Here is a 13,961-nt window from a genome sequence, read left to right as displayed (position 1 = left end):
ACAAATTTTGTCTTTTGTTACATTTGAGTGTGTAAAACCCAGCAGTACAACTAATTTCTCTAATTTCTTTAATCATAATAAGAGAACATGTAGGCAGCAGTTTACTCAACATTAACTTCTAGTAAGTATGCACCGTGTGCCTAAATCTCTCAAATGTTCCAAGCTATTGCAGACATGGTCAGACATAATTCAATTGAACAGATAACAATTGAAAAGCACCAACAATACGTTAGCTTCTAAATCATTTCTGGCATTGTTTGACCTCAGTTTTCCGGAGACACCCAGTGCCTTCGATGCAGCGAAGTTATTTATATAGCTAGGTGTGTAAACGATGTGATGGAATGGGGGGGGGGTGATATCTTAATCAATTACCAAAACAGGAAATGTATGCAGCAAGGACTGAATCATACAGCCGCACATTTCCACTTGACAAAACAACTAAATACTGTTCAGTATACAATTCTGCTGGGGCAGGTTTCTAACTCTCTAAGTGCTGACCTGTCAGTTGCGGGATTGGGTTGTCCATAGAAGAGAGGGATCAGGGAATCATGAATAAATAAATAAATAAATAAATAAATAAATAAGGAGTGGATTTGGCTTTGGCCACAGTTTGGCTATGCACAGACAGGTTTGAGACAAAGGAATTATGACATTTTGTCCCACGATTGAGCTTTGATTGGCTGCAGACATGACCCACTGGGCACACCATGTCATTTAACTGTGGAACTTTGGGTAATATTTGGTTGAGACATTGATCAATAAGTTTTCAACCTTTTATTCACCCACCCCAAAAAAGACAGCCAGAATTTTGTTGCATTCCCAATGTGTTATCGCTATGCTTTCAACCATCTAAAAGCACAACCAAATTCCAATGAAAAAACTATGTCTGATTTTTGGTTTCGTTGTCATCTAAATGTGTCATCACTTTGCTTACAAACCATTTAAAGGACAAAAATGTTCAAACGGGAACGCAATGTCAGATATTTTTGTATTTACACAACAACTTAATGTTTTATAACTGTGCTTCATCTAATAGCCCCATCAAATGACCTCAATTGAAGTTGATATTCCATTAAAAGTACATAGTGCAAGTGATCAATGTTGTTTAAGATTCTGCACAGGTTATTAGAGGAATTGTGAAGATCTCCACATGCCTGTGACCTTTGCATGCTATCTTGAACATGCATGCTTTCTATGATTACATAAGAAGACATTTAGTAAAAGTAATCTCAAAATGTGGCTATGGATGTGTGTTATTCATTTTAAGGCTGAATAAATACTGTTACATAAGTTTGTAAGATCGCCTTAACTTTAAGGCTATTAACTATATTTCGAAAGTAATATTGAATTGTTTTTGGTTGACAACGCAACCAAATATCAACATTTAAAAGAGATGTAATCTAATATTTGGATAGTTTCATCAGAGCCTCCGGCTTAATCTTATTATTTAACTCTCGATGTTTGGTTGAGATGGAAACATGAATCCAACATAAATTATACATTTTTAGACAAACTGACATTAAAGCTAAACTAAGTCAGTGGGGCACAGATAGAACTATTAAAGCATAAGTCACATCTCCTTCAAATGTTGATATGTGGTTGCATTGACAACTAAACATAATTCAATATCTAATTTGTCAACAAATTCATATTGGATATATTGGATTCATGTTTCCATCTCAACCAAAAAGTTAAATTAAAGAATAGGTCTAAATCAAATCAAACTTGAAATAAATGTTTAGTGTTTAGTGTTATTCTTTAAATTGAATTTTTGATTGAAATGGAGATGAGAAACTTGAAGATTACATTTTAAATCAACCAAAGCTTGACACTCTAGGCCTATATATACTGCCTATTGTTAGCTTACTGATGAGCTTTGAGGGCCCTATGGTGTTGAACGCTGAGCTGTAGTGAATGAATAGCATTCTCACATAGGTGTTCCTTTTGTCCAGGTGGGAATGGGCAGTGTGTCGTGCAATAGAGATTGAATCATCTGTGAAGCTGATGATTCAAATTGGAGTGGTATGCAAATTGAGGGGGGGCCGGGGTTAATGGTGTTTATGTGAGCCATCCCCAGCTTTTCAAAGCACTTCATGGCTACAGACGGTAGGCATTTAGTTATTTAGGCAGGTTACCTTAGTGTTCTTGGGCACAGGCAATATGATGGTCTGCTTAAAACATGTTGGTATTACAGACTTGGACAGGGAGAGGTTGAAAATGTCAGTGAAGACACTTGCCAGTTAGTCAGTGAACGCTCGCAGTACACATCCTGGTAATCTGTCTGGCCCTGCGGCCTTGTGAATGTTAACCTGTTTAAAGGTCTTACTCACATCTGCTGTGGAGAGTGTGATCACACAGTCTTCCAGAACAGCTGGTGCTCTCATGCATTTTTCAGTGTTACTTGCATCGAAGTGAGCATAGAAGTAGTTTAGCTCCTCTGGTAGGCTCGTGTCACTGAGCAGTTCTTGGCTGTGCTTCCCTTTGTAGTCTATATTGGTTTGCCAGCCCTGCCACATCCGACGAGCGTCAGAGCCGGTGTAGTACGATTTCAATCTTAGTCCTGTAATGATGCTATGCCTGTTTGATGGTTCGTCGGAGGGCATAGCTGTATTTCTTATAAGCTTCCAGGTTAGAGTCCCGCTCCTTGAAAGGGGCAGCTCTAGCCTTTAGCTCGGTACAGATGTTGCCTGTAATCCATGGCTCCTGGTTGGGGTATGTACGTACGGTCACTGTGAGGATGACGTCATCGATGCACTTATTGATGAAGCCAATGACTGATGTTGTGTACTCCTCAATGCCATCGGAGGAATCCCGGAACTTATTCCAGTCTTGTAGCAAAACAATCCTGTAGTTTAGCATCTGCTTTATCTGACCACTTTTTTATTGATCTAGTCACTGGTGCTCCCTGCTTTAATTTTTGCTTGTAAGCAGGAATCAGGAGGATATAACTATGGTCTGATTTTCCAAATGGAGGGCGAGGATGACGTTTGTATGAGGTAGTCATTCAAAAATCATGTTAAACTCTTTTATTGTAGAGACTCAGAGCTACAAAATGGTATATCATTCACTGCATTTGAGTAAAAATGGGAAAGTAATTCTGCTTTTTAAGTTGATCAACTTGTAAACTCACTTTTGAGAAAATGGCCTTTGAATGTTTTGGTATCTAGTGAGGAGATCTTCTTTGTCTACACCCATTCAGCATCGTTCACACCCTCTTAAGCTTTAGCCCCACCAATCTAGTTTAACTCTCGGAGCGTACAGTTGACGCTCTGGCCGATGATTGGATAACATGAAAACAGCCTAACAAGCTCGGCTGGCAACAATTTCATTACGCTTTTTTGCAGACGTTTACTTACTAACAAGCTCAAATAGACAGAAGCCTTCTATATGGCAGACCAATCCGAACTCATCTCTCGACTGCCACCTGAACCCTCGCCAGAAGGCTCATTACTTCCACCTCTGGATGACTCAGAGGTCACATGACCTCCTGCTCGACACTGAGGAACAAACCAAATATGCCTGGTCCCAAATCGGTTTCTGTTGCCAAAGCGTGATGATAACCATAGGATTTGGCAAGACCTGGAACCAGGCTAAACCAAACACATCGTCCTGTGTATAATTCACCTCCATGCCTTTGTTTGAATACCCCTCTCCACCCATACATGTTTCTGTACACTGGGTGATGGAGTGGGCTGGCAGGCATGACCTTCTAATCCCAGTTTTAGGGATGATACTGGTCCAAGGACAGAATAAATGGCTGATGAGGAGACATTGTAGTGGCTATAATGACAAATTAGACTTGCTGCTGTCTTGTCCAACATGACGAATAAGGCAGTTAGGAAGACCAGGCTAGGCCTATATAGTTGAGTGCAGTGCCTGTCTGTGCTGTGCAGGGGATACTTCATCTCTTGAGCCTTTTAGTCTAATTCCTTTTCTGCTCTGACTGACATTCAGGCTAGCAGCCTCCACTGGCAAGCACAACAGTAAGGACACTCTGACCATTCATGACACAGCACCAAACAACACTCAACCCAGAGATGAGAGTGAACACATCCTAGCAACAGCATACAGTGCCTTCAGAGAGAATTCAGACAGATTGACTTTTTCCAAATTTTGTTACGTTACAGCCTTATTCTAAAATGTATTAAATAGTTTTTTCCCTCATCAATCAACACACAATAATGACGAAGCAAAAAATGGGTTTTAGAACTTGTTACTAAAAAATAAAAATAAATAAAATCTAAAATATCACATTTACATACTGTAAGTATTCAAACCCTTTTCTCAGTACTTTGTTGAAGCACCTTTGGCAGCTATTACAGCATCAAGTCTTCTTGGGTATGACACTACAAGCTTGGCACACCTGTATTTGTAGAGTTTCTCCCATTCTTCTCTGCAGATCCTATCAAGCCAGGTTGGATGGGGAGCGTTGCTGAACAGCTATTTTCAGGTCTCTCCAGAGATGTTCGATCGGGTTCAAGTCCGGGCTCTGGCTGGGCCACTCAAGGACATTCAGAGACTTGCCCTGAAGCCAATTCTACATTGTCTTGGCTGCCTTCTTAGGCTCGTTGTACTGTTGGAAGGGAAACCTTTGCCTCAGTCTGAGGTCCTGAGAGCTCTGGAGCAGGTTTTCATCAAGGATCTCTCTGCACTTTGCTCCGTTCATCTTGTCCTCGATCCTGACTAGTCTCCCAGTCCCTGCTGCTGAAAATCATCCCCACCGCATGATGCTGCCTCCACCATGCTTGACCATAGGTATGGTGCCAGGTTTCATCCAGAGATAATATTGTTTCTCATGGTCTGAGAGTCTTTAGGTGCCTTTTGGAAAACTCAAAGCAGACTGTCATGTGCCTTTTACTGAGAAGTGGCTTCCGTCTGGCCACTCTACCACAAGGGCCCGATTGGCCCGAGTGCGGAATAGATGGTTGTCCTTCTGGAAGGTTCTCCCATCTCCACAGAGGATCTCCAGAGCATTGTCAGAGTGGCCATCGGGTTCTTGGTCACCTCCCTGACTAAGGCCCTTCTCCCCCAATCCCTCAGTTTGGCTGGGTGGCCAGCTCCAAGTAGAGTCTTGGTGGTTCCAAACGTGGTTCCAAACGTCCCCAATTTATGATGGAGGCAACTGTGTTCTTGGGCTCTTCAATGCTGCAGAAATGGTTTGATACCCTTCGCCAGATCTGTGCCTTGACACAATCCTGTCTCTGAGCTCTATGGACAATTCCTTTAGCCTCAGGGCTTGGATTTTGCTCTGACATGCACATGTGCCTTTCCAAATCACGTCCAATCAATTGAATTGTAGAAGCATCTCGAGGATGATCAATGGAGACAGGATGCACCTGAGCTCAATTTCAAGTCTCATATCAAATGGTCTGAATACTTATGTAAATAAGGTATTTCAGTTTTTTATTTTTATGACATTTTCCCAAAAGTTTTAAAACCTGTTTTCACTTCATCACTGTGGGGTATTGTATGTAGATACCTGAGGATTTGTATGTATTTCCTCTATTTTAGAATAAGGCTGTAATGTAACAAAATGTGGAAAAAGTAATGGCGTCTGAATACTTCCCGAAGGCATTGCATATCTTCACAGCACATAACACTTTAGAGAGTTAAAATGAAGGGAGGATGTCATCTCTGCACTATCACTAATATACACCATGATAAATAATTTGTGCCAATGCACAAGAGCTCAGCTTTGACAAACTGCTTAGCAATATGGAACACGAAAGGCAGTGTATAGATATAAAAAGGCTCCTTTAAGGTGGCTACATTTGTTTTACATTTTTAATGTGGTAGATCAGCTTTAATTTTGCAGAAAGATTGTAGCTTCCATCAACGTGACTGTCTGCATCATTTCCAATCCCCCATGTAACGTTTTGTAAATATATACATGTATAGATGAGATTACATTTGAAATGAACTGAAAGTGAGAGGTTGTAATCTGAATGAAGGGAAAAAGGCCATTCTTGAACATTCGGTGAGACATTCTTACTAATTTGCTAGAGTACCAGTTTGGATTTAATAAGTACAACTTTTGTATGACTGAAGCCTTTAGTGAGAGGTCTAATGCTTTAATATTTAATCTGCACATATTAATTATAAACAGGCCCGTTTAATTTTGTCTGGTTTGCCGTTCCAAATGAAGGGAAAGATTTTTTGCTCATATAATTTAAAACCCGTCACTAGGTGTAGGTAAGGCCATAAGCAAATAGGTACAGTTGAAGTTTTACATACACTTAGGTTGGAGTCATTAAAACTCGTTTTCAAACCACTCCACAAATTTCTTGTTTAACAAACTATAGTTTTGGCAAGTTGGTTAGGACATTCCAACAATTGTTAACCGACAGATTATTTCTCTTATAATTCACTGATAAATTCACCCCATAAATAATTGCTGAAATAAATCATTCTCTCTAATATTTTTCAGACATTTCACATTCTTAAAATAAAGTGGTGTTCCTAACTGACCTAAGACAGGGAATTTTTACTAGAATTAAATGTCAGGAATTGTGACACTGAGGTGTATGTAAACTTCCGACTTCAACTGTAATTTACGATATGACTAAAGAGTTAATCAGGGTGATTTTTCCACAAATAGACAGGTATTTTTCTTTCCATAGTAGCAAGATCGGATCTATTGTTGCTAACTTTCTATAAAAATGTATTGCAGTGAGATCATTTCTTTGAATACCAAGTATGTCCACATCACCGTCAGACCGTTTAATTGGTAAACTACACAAGTTGTATTTCTTTGTGATCCAATAAGTAATATAGTATACTTATCATAATTTGTTTGTAATCCAGAGTGGTTAGAAAAAGCATCTAAGATCTTTGGAGGAATCTAAATTGTGGATTCAAAAGAAAACATGAATCATCAGTGTACAATGACAACTTTGCTTTTAAGCCGTGGCTTTCTAGCCCCTTGATATTATTGTTGGATCTGATTTTAAAGCTAACATTTCGATGGCCATAATACAGTAAGTAGACATGGCGATAGTGGACAACCTTGTGTAACTCCTCTTGACAGTTTAATACTTACTGAGAAGTAGCCATTATTTACTATTTTACACCTGTGGTTACTATACATAACTTTAACCCATTGCATAAAAGAATATCCAAATTGAAATATTCCAGGCATTTATGTATAGATTTCAGTTGTACTTTACCAAAATACTTTTCAAAGTCAGCAGGCCTGGTTTCCCAGATTTTTCATAGTGTTATATTTGTGTTATATATTATAGTTTCCAGTACTTGTCTTATATTATCTTCAACCCATCATCTGTGTAAAAAACTGATTAGGATGAATAATATCCAACAATACCTTTTAAATTACAGTATATGCGCTATGCATTTTGCTAAATGGCCTAGAATTTTTTTCCTCCTGTTTCAGTAATAATTAAATCAGACTTTCTTGTTGAGTATCTGATCATCAAAAAATTGTCATAGGAGTGGTTAAAACATACTAATATTGGTCCTCTGGGTACATAAAAAAGGTTTGGTATACCTCAACTGGTATGCCATCCAGCCCTGGAGTTTTCCCGGACTTAAAGGCTTTAATTACATCAAGAAGTTCCGCCTCTGCAATTTGGCCTTCACATGAGTCTTTCTGTACAGATGTTAGTTTTACAATATTAATATAAACAAATCCATACAATGAATTTGGTTAGTGGAAATGAAGGAGACTGAAACGAAAGCATATGCTTAAAGTACTTTGTGTCCTTGAATGGTGAATCATGGGTGACTATAGAATTTGTAAGAAGTTTCTGTAAATTATTTTTGGTAGCATTTCTAAGTTGAAAATCTTAAAGGAATTTGGTGCATTCTTCCCCAATATTCCATCAGTTCACTTAATTTTTATAGTACATTGCACTATATCTTTCTTGAATTAAGTTCCTCAATTTATTTTTGTTTTTCCTCTAACGTATTCTGTGCCTCTAGAGTACAGTTTGTATTGCTATATATCTGTACTGTTAGTCCTTTTATTTGCTTTGTTAATATGGACTCTTTTGACCTAAATTGCTTTTGTTTTAGAGATGAGTATTGAATTGCATGGCCACTAAAGTCACATTTAAAAGTGTCCCATACAATAAGGGGATCTGCTCTACCTACTATGTTATGTTGGAAAAAGTCAGTTATAAATTCTTCTGTCGTAGATAAATGTTATCCTCCAATAGGCTTTCATTGTCCAATATCCTCGCCCAAGTGAAAATTCTGTAAAAGTAATGTATATGACAATTACTTGATGGACCAGCGATGTTGTCACTCTTTTGAAATGCATGCTGCGTTTTAGAGCAGGACCAATATAAATTCATATTTAGCCATATTTTTGCTATCAGATGATGCTACTCTTTGTTATTTGTTCCAACCATGCTATAACAAAAATACATTACTTCAAGGGGTTATACATAAGGCCTTTAATAATACCCTTTATGAATCCAGTCATCACAACTTCATGGGTGTTGCATTATCAAAAGTGTTATAAATGCCTTATTTACAGGAGGAATTTAAACCATCAATGAAAGTGTTAACTCACTATAACTTGATATATGGACATTGTGGGAATGCTGAAAAGCTTGTGAATTCATTTTTTTTGTCCCATCTTACACCTGATATCAGGCCTGTTGGCCAGCATTTTTGTAGTAATTGTGTGTGTGTCCCTGTGGTTGGTGTTGTGGTTTAAAACTGTAATGCTATTTTCATTATATCAGTGCTTAGCACACCAAGCAGTCTTTACATGTCCCATGGTGATGCTATTGTTTCCTTCTGCTGATGGGCCTATAAAATTCTCTGAAATATATTTGGCAAAACAAAGTGGTAGTAACCTCTTTCTCTGACAGGTTAAGAGTATGCCAGTCAGGAGTGCAAGCTGGGTGGGAGGAAAAGGAAGGGGTGGGTGTAGAGAGGCAGAGGGTAAGAGAGAAAGGAGATGAAGAAAACAACAGTGATAGGGTGAGGTTATAGTGATAAAACAAGAATGACAAATATGACGAGAAAGATGAAGAGATAGAGGGAGGCACGTCTGAGGCCTATGTCACCCCCAATACCCTACAGACACACACACGCACGCACGCACACACACACACACACACACACACACACACACACACACACACACACACACACACACACACACACACACACACACACACACACACACACACACACACACACACACACACACACACACGTAGTCCTATCACTCAGCTCCTCAGTTATACCACACAGCAGTGCATGCATTGAGCTCTCTGTACTGTGTGTCCCAGTGTACTGTGCAGGCAGCTAAGGATGGGGCTTAGCGTGCGTCAGCCAGAAGCATGGCAACATATGTGCCATTATTTATAGCCAGCAGATCCTCTGAGAGGCCCAGCCCAGGGGCTGCTTAGAGAGGTGTTATTTGAGAGCCCAAAGACCTGTCTGCGTCGGTGCCATCCAACCCAACCCGCAGGACATTTCACAATGAATACTGAAGTTCTTCTTGAAAAATTAAGTAATTCAATTTGATTCAATTTACCAAAAATGACAACTGTATAAGGAATCAAGTATACTTATTAGAGTGGTTGTAATGTAGTCATTTGAAGACAATTATAAGAATACGTGACTGTTTACAGAACTGCTGTATTTACAGTATATACACATAGGCACCCAAGATACAGATGGGGAGGAGGGGATGGATTCATATGAATGCATGAGTTAGCAATACAGATGTTTTATAAAGAAAATCGGTTCCCTGATGGTTGCAAGTATATTGAATGTTTTGCAGTAAAGATGCAAGACACATATTCAATGTTGCCTACCTTAAATGTAAACAAAACTCACGTGGGGTACCTAATATGTGATTACCAAGAGATTAGCAGTTTGATTGAGCTAAGCCCAGCATTTCTTTCACACACAAGGCAGCATACATTTTAAAATGACGGAATCTGGCTCTGGTCTTATTGGCTGTCACTTAACCTCTCCACCACATCATGGTGATTTGAGCTAGGATCTCCATGCATGTGTCACCATGGGTTTGGAGTGTGCTTGTGAGTTGTATGGTGTAAAATGGTTCATGCTAGGTCAATTAGAGGCACGCCTCTAATCCCTGTGAGGCAAACGCCATCTCTTAAAACAGCAGACAGTGGGTTCGCAGTAAGCACTATAGCGAGGTTCCCTTTCCTTCTGTATGGCCTGGCGTGATGTTGTAGTGAGCTCTGGCCATGAACAGCTAGCACCGCCAGAGAAGGAGTTAGTGTTCCTGCATGCACAGTACAGGTATTAAAGCTATTGTTGGCCCTGTATTCGCAGGGCTTTCTTCCCTCTGTAAAACACTTCACACATACTGTACTGACCAACCCATCTGTGGACTGACACACACAGCTCTGGCAGGACTGAGAATCTAGGAGCAGTGCCACAACTATCTTAGAAGCAGAACTGGAGTTTTGGAGAACATGTTGTGGAAGGTGCTCATTATTTTTCTTCACACATTCTTGAACTTGCGGCTGCATGGCGTTTGACAGGAGAGTGCAGGTCATCAACTAGATACTGGACACAGAAGCATGCCAATAGTGCCCAAGAGTTCATCTGACTCTGGGGAAGTAGATAAAGGCACTCATTGCCAGAATCCGAAAGTATCCCTTTGATTCTTAAGAGTCTAAGCCATTAGAGGGGAGGGTCACAAAAGTTTGAAGCCCAAACGGTTCGTACGCTACAAACAGAAGTTGGAACTTTGACGGTACCGAATTCAGACGAGTCCCGTGGGACTTGCAGTTTCTAGGCCAAACCGTTCAGAAGCTACAGAGGTGTCCGCGAGAAGAACCATTTTCGGGATGTCCCATGGTGTTACAAACATCGAGGTGGCTTGGCCACCTTCCACCGCAGATTATCCCTTGGCAGGGGATAAAAACTGACAGTGAAGTGATCCAATGTGTAGAACTTCTAATTTATTTAAAATTGGATCTAAATAGATTTATAGTTGGTATTGTAAAAATCCATACCGGTTTATGGATCCATACCTTAAAATACCTTAAAATACAATATATCGGCCAGCCCTAAAAAACACATTAGAATGATACAAATTGGACAAATGACTTGTGGCAAATGCAGGCATGGGCATGTACAAATTGGACAAATGACTTTAATTGCATAAGCGCTTCAAATGGAGAGTAAAAAGAATGAGCTACATCAATACCCAACACATTTTTGGGGTGTTTCTTTTCAATGGTGCTCTTTCCATCCACACCACTAAATGGAACTCATCCTATTCAGGATGACTCCACACTTTGAATCAGATTACTTTCCCAGAAGTACTTCAATGTGTGAAATAGGGAGTCCTTTTCAAGAACTAGTGAATACTAGGGCTACTCTGCAAGTACCATAAACACAGTATCCAGTAGTGTTGCTTTCCCAAGTTGACTAATCTTAATAGATTGATGAAAGGTCACCAGAAATTCCAGCCATGCAAGCAGTTCACTCTTTAGTCTGGGTCACATGTGTATTATGCATTCATGCACAGGAGAGTGCAAAATTGGTTCATATGTTAAGGTCAAAGATGGCTCCAAATTGTTAACATGCCCAAATAGTCAGTAACATGCATTTAGAAATCTTCGTTAGTCATACAATAACTGCCGTTCATCTGCACTGGGGTCTTACTAAGATAATAATCATGTCCAATTCCATTCTCCTTTCATATGTCCCCTAAAAACGTATACTTGTATCTTTGCCTTTCTATTAAATAATCGAAAATCTGAATGAATATGGGTATTGTTATCTTACATTCGGGTTTGATCATGGGTGTTGAATATTAGTTAATGTTTCAGGCTACAATAGCCTATCAATGGGGCATGGATGCGACTAGGGTAGGGGCGCGGGTGAAAAATGATATAATGCAGAAATATATCCTAAACAACAACAAGAGTAATTCCATCTAACATCAAAATATTTAGCCAATAATGGCACAATGATTTGCCACAAATTATTAGAACATGTTGATAATAATTTACTATGCATAAGGGCATGAGAAAGTATGTTTAGACAAATTAATGGACTTTTCAATGTGCCATTCTAACGACTTGATGATGATTAAACCTCACCCAAAACGGACAAGTGCTTTTCTTACCATTCATGGCAGGCGTTTGTCCATCGTGTATTCTACCAAGGAGATGTTGCATCTTCGGCGTTTTTATTTTCACTTCACCATTATTCCAAAATCGTTTTTAATTTCCAATATAGGCTAGCCTACTGATCGCAATCCCGACCTTTTTCACCACCGGCTCGCTCTGTGGATAGCGCGCGTTCCAAAGCGACTCATTCAGTGCGAGACAACCTCTCCAGTCTCTCAGCAGTTTGAAAGACGGGCACTATGTTGGTGCAGCGAAACTGGTCAAATGTAGGCTATGTTGAGTTATTTCAATCAAACTCGAACGCTCACTCAATTTTACTGTAATATATAGTTCTGATCTATCGTAATTCGTCCTTATTTGAATCGATTTCCATTCGTCCTTAAAATACTTGAAAAATAGCACAGGATTAAAAGCATACCAGGACAAATTAATTAAAAAGCAATAGCCTATTGTTCAATTCAGAATTAGTTGATTTTTGGCAAAACACCTATACCAGATAATTTTGCGCTCCGAGCAAAACCTTGTAGAAACGAGTAGCCCAATCCTCTGCAACAATCACACAAGCTGTACACCGCGGCACAAAGGGGATAACGCAGAGCAGCAGATAGCTGGTTGAGGTATTTAGGTGGCACGACCAGCCTGCGTCTCGGTAACCGCAGGAGAGACGGGCAGTGAGAGACTGAGAGGAAGCGCTCATTCGCCCCCAACAACACTATTATAGCCAGGGTTCCATCTAAACTTTGACCAACATTGACCGCATATTGCGCATTATCGTCCTCTTTGTCGCACATTCAATCTAACGACATTTTTTTACAGCCTAATGAAACGATAAGTGGGTCTATAAGCGTGCGTTCAGAAGATGATGCCATATGCATTGGTTGAAATGTCACATTTGGAGTCATAGTTAAAACATTAGGCCTAGATATTTTAATATAAATAGATTTAAGTGATTCAAGATTGAACATGCTTGCATTTAACAGCATTTTACAAAGTGATTTTCGGTCCTCCGCAAAATTGCGAGTGCGACACACAGGCCACTTGCAATAGTCTGAGTCAGAGTTTTGCAATATCATTTCACATGTCACTTGCTTTATTTGTGTTAATTTTATGTTTTCAAATGGCGCAAATACCCCCAATCATAATGTTATTCTTTCATAAATACACACAGAAAAAAAACGTCATATATAGTGCCAAATGAGGGTTATTTGGCTTGTAGGCTAACCATAGCAGATTGTGGTGCTATATAGAACCCTTTTTGTAAGGTTCTATAAAGAACCATGTTCATAAGGTTCTACATGGAATGTTTATGGTGCTATAAAGAACAGTTCCATAAGGTTCTATAAAGAACCATAAGAAGGCCCCTTTATTTGTTCTTTATAGAACATTCATGGAGAATGGTTCTATATTTTTATTTATTTAACTAGGCAAGTCAGTTAAAAGAACAAATTCTTATTTTCAATGATGACCTACCCTGGCCAAACCTGGACGACGCTGGGCCAATTGTTCCCGCCCAATGGGACACCCTATGAGATGTGATGCAGCCTGCATTTGAACCAAGTACTGTCGTGACACCTCGTGCACTGAGATGCAGTGCCTTAGAATGCTGCCCCACTCAGGAGCCCAATCTTAAAGGCTCTACAAATAACCTTTTCAAGAACAATACAGGGTTTTTTATTCTGGTTTAACATGCTATTTGTTAAAATTCCATAGGTGTTAATATTGTATTAATTGACAAGTTGAATAAGGTTTGGTAGCTCTGGGACAGCTGATTTGGTCAACATTTCTCAATTGAAGCAATTGAAGACTTGAGTCTTTCACAAGACAGCAGAACTGGCCATGGTCATATTCAGTGCTGTGAAAAAA

General features: G+C 39.5%; 1 protein-coding gene across 1 annotated transcript in view; it reads right to left on the bottom strand.

Moving 5' to 3' along the window:
- The window catches only part of LOC112250497 (leucine-rich repeat and fibronectin type-III domain-containing protein 2-like), a 155,897-nt gene extending 143,112 nt beyond the window's left edge, over positions 1-12,785 (bottom strand). Inside the window, exon 1 of the mRNA XM_024420692.2 lies at positions 12,095-12,785. The gene's annotated coding sequence lies outside the window, so the exon portion shown is untranslated. The remainder of the gene's footprint in view (positions 1-12,094) is intronic.
- Positions 12,786-13,961: the final 1,176 nt, after the last annotated feature.

This window comes from Oncorhynchus tshawytscha, linkage group LG05 (assembly GCF_018296145.1).
Source record: "Oncorhynchus tshawytscha isolate Ot180627B linkage group LG05, Otsh_v2.0, whole genome shotgun sequence".
In the NCBI taxonomy this organism is placed as follows: Eukaryota; Metazoa; Chordata; class Actinopteri; order Salmoniformes; family Salmonidae; genus Oncorhynchus; species Oncorhynchus tshawytscha.
The sequence above is the reverse complement of the archived record's forward strand: the minus strand, read 5'-3'. Positions and strand labels throughout refer to the sequence as shown.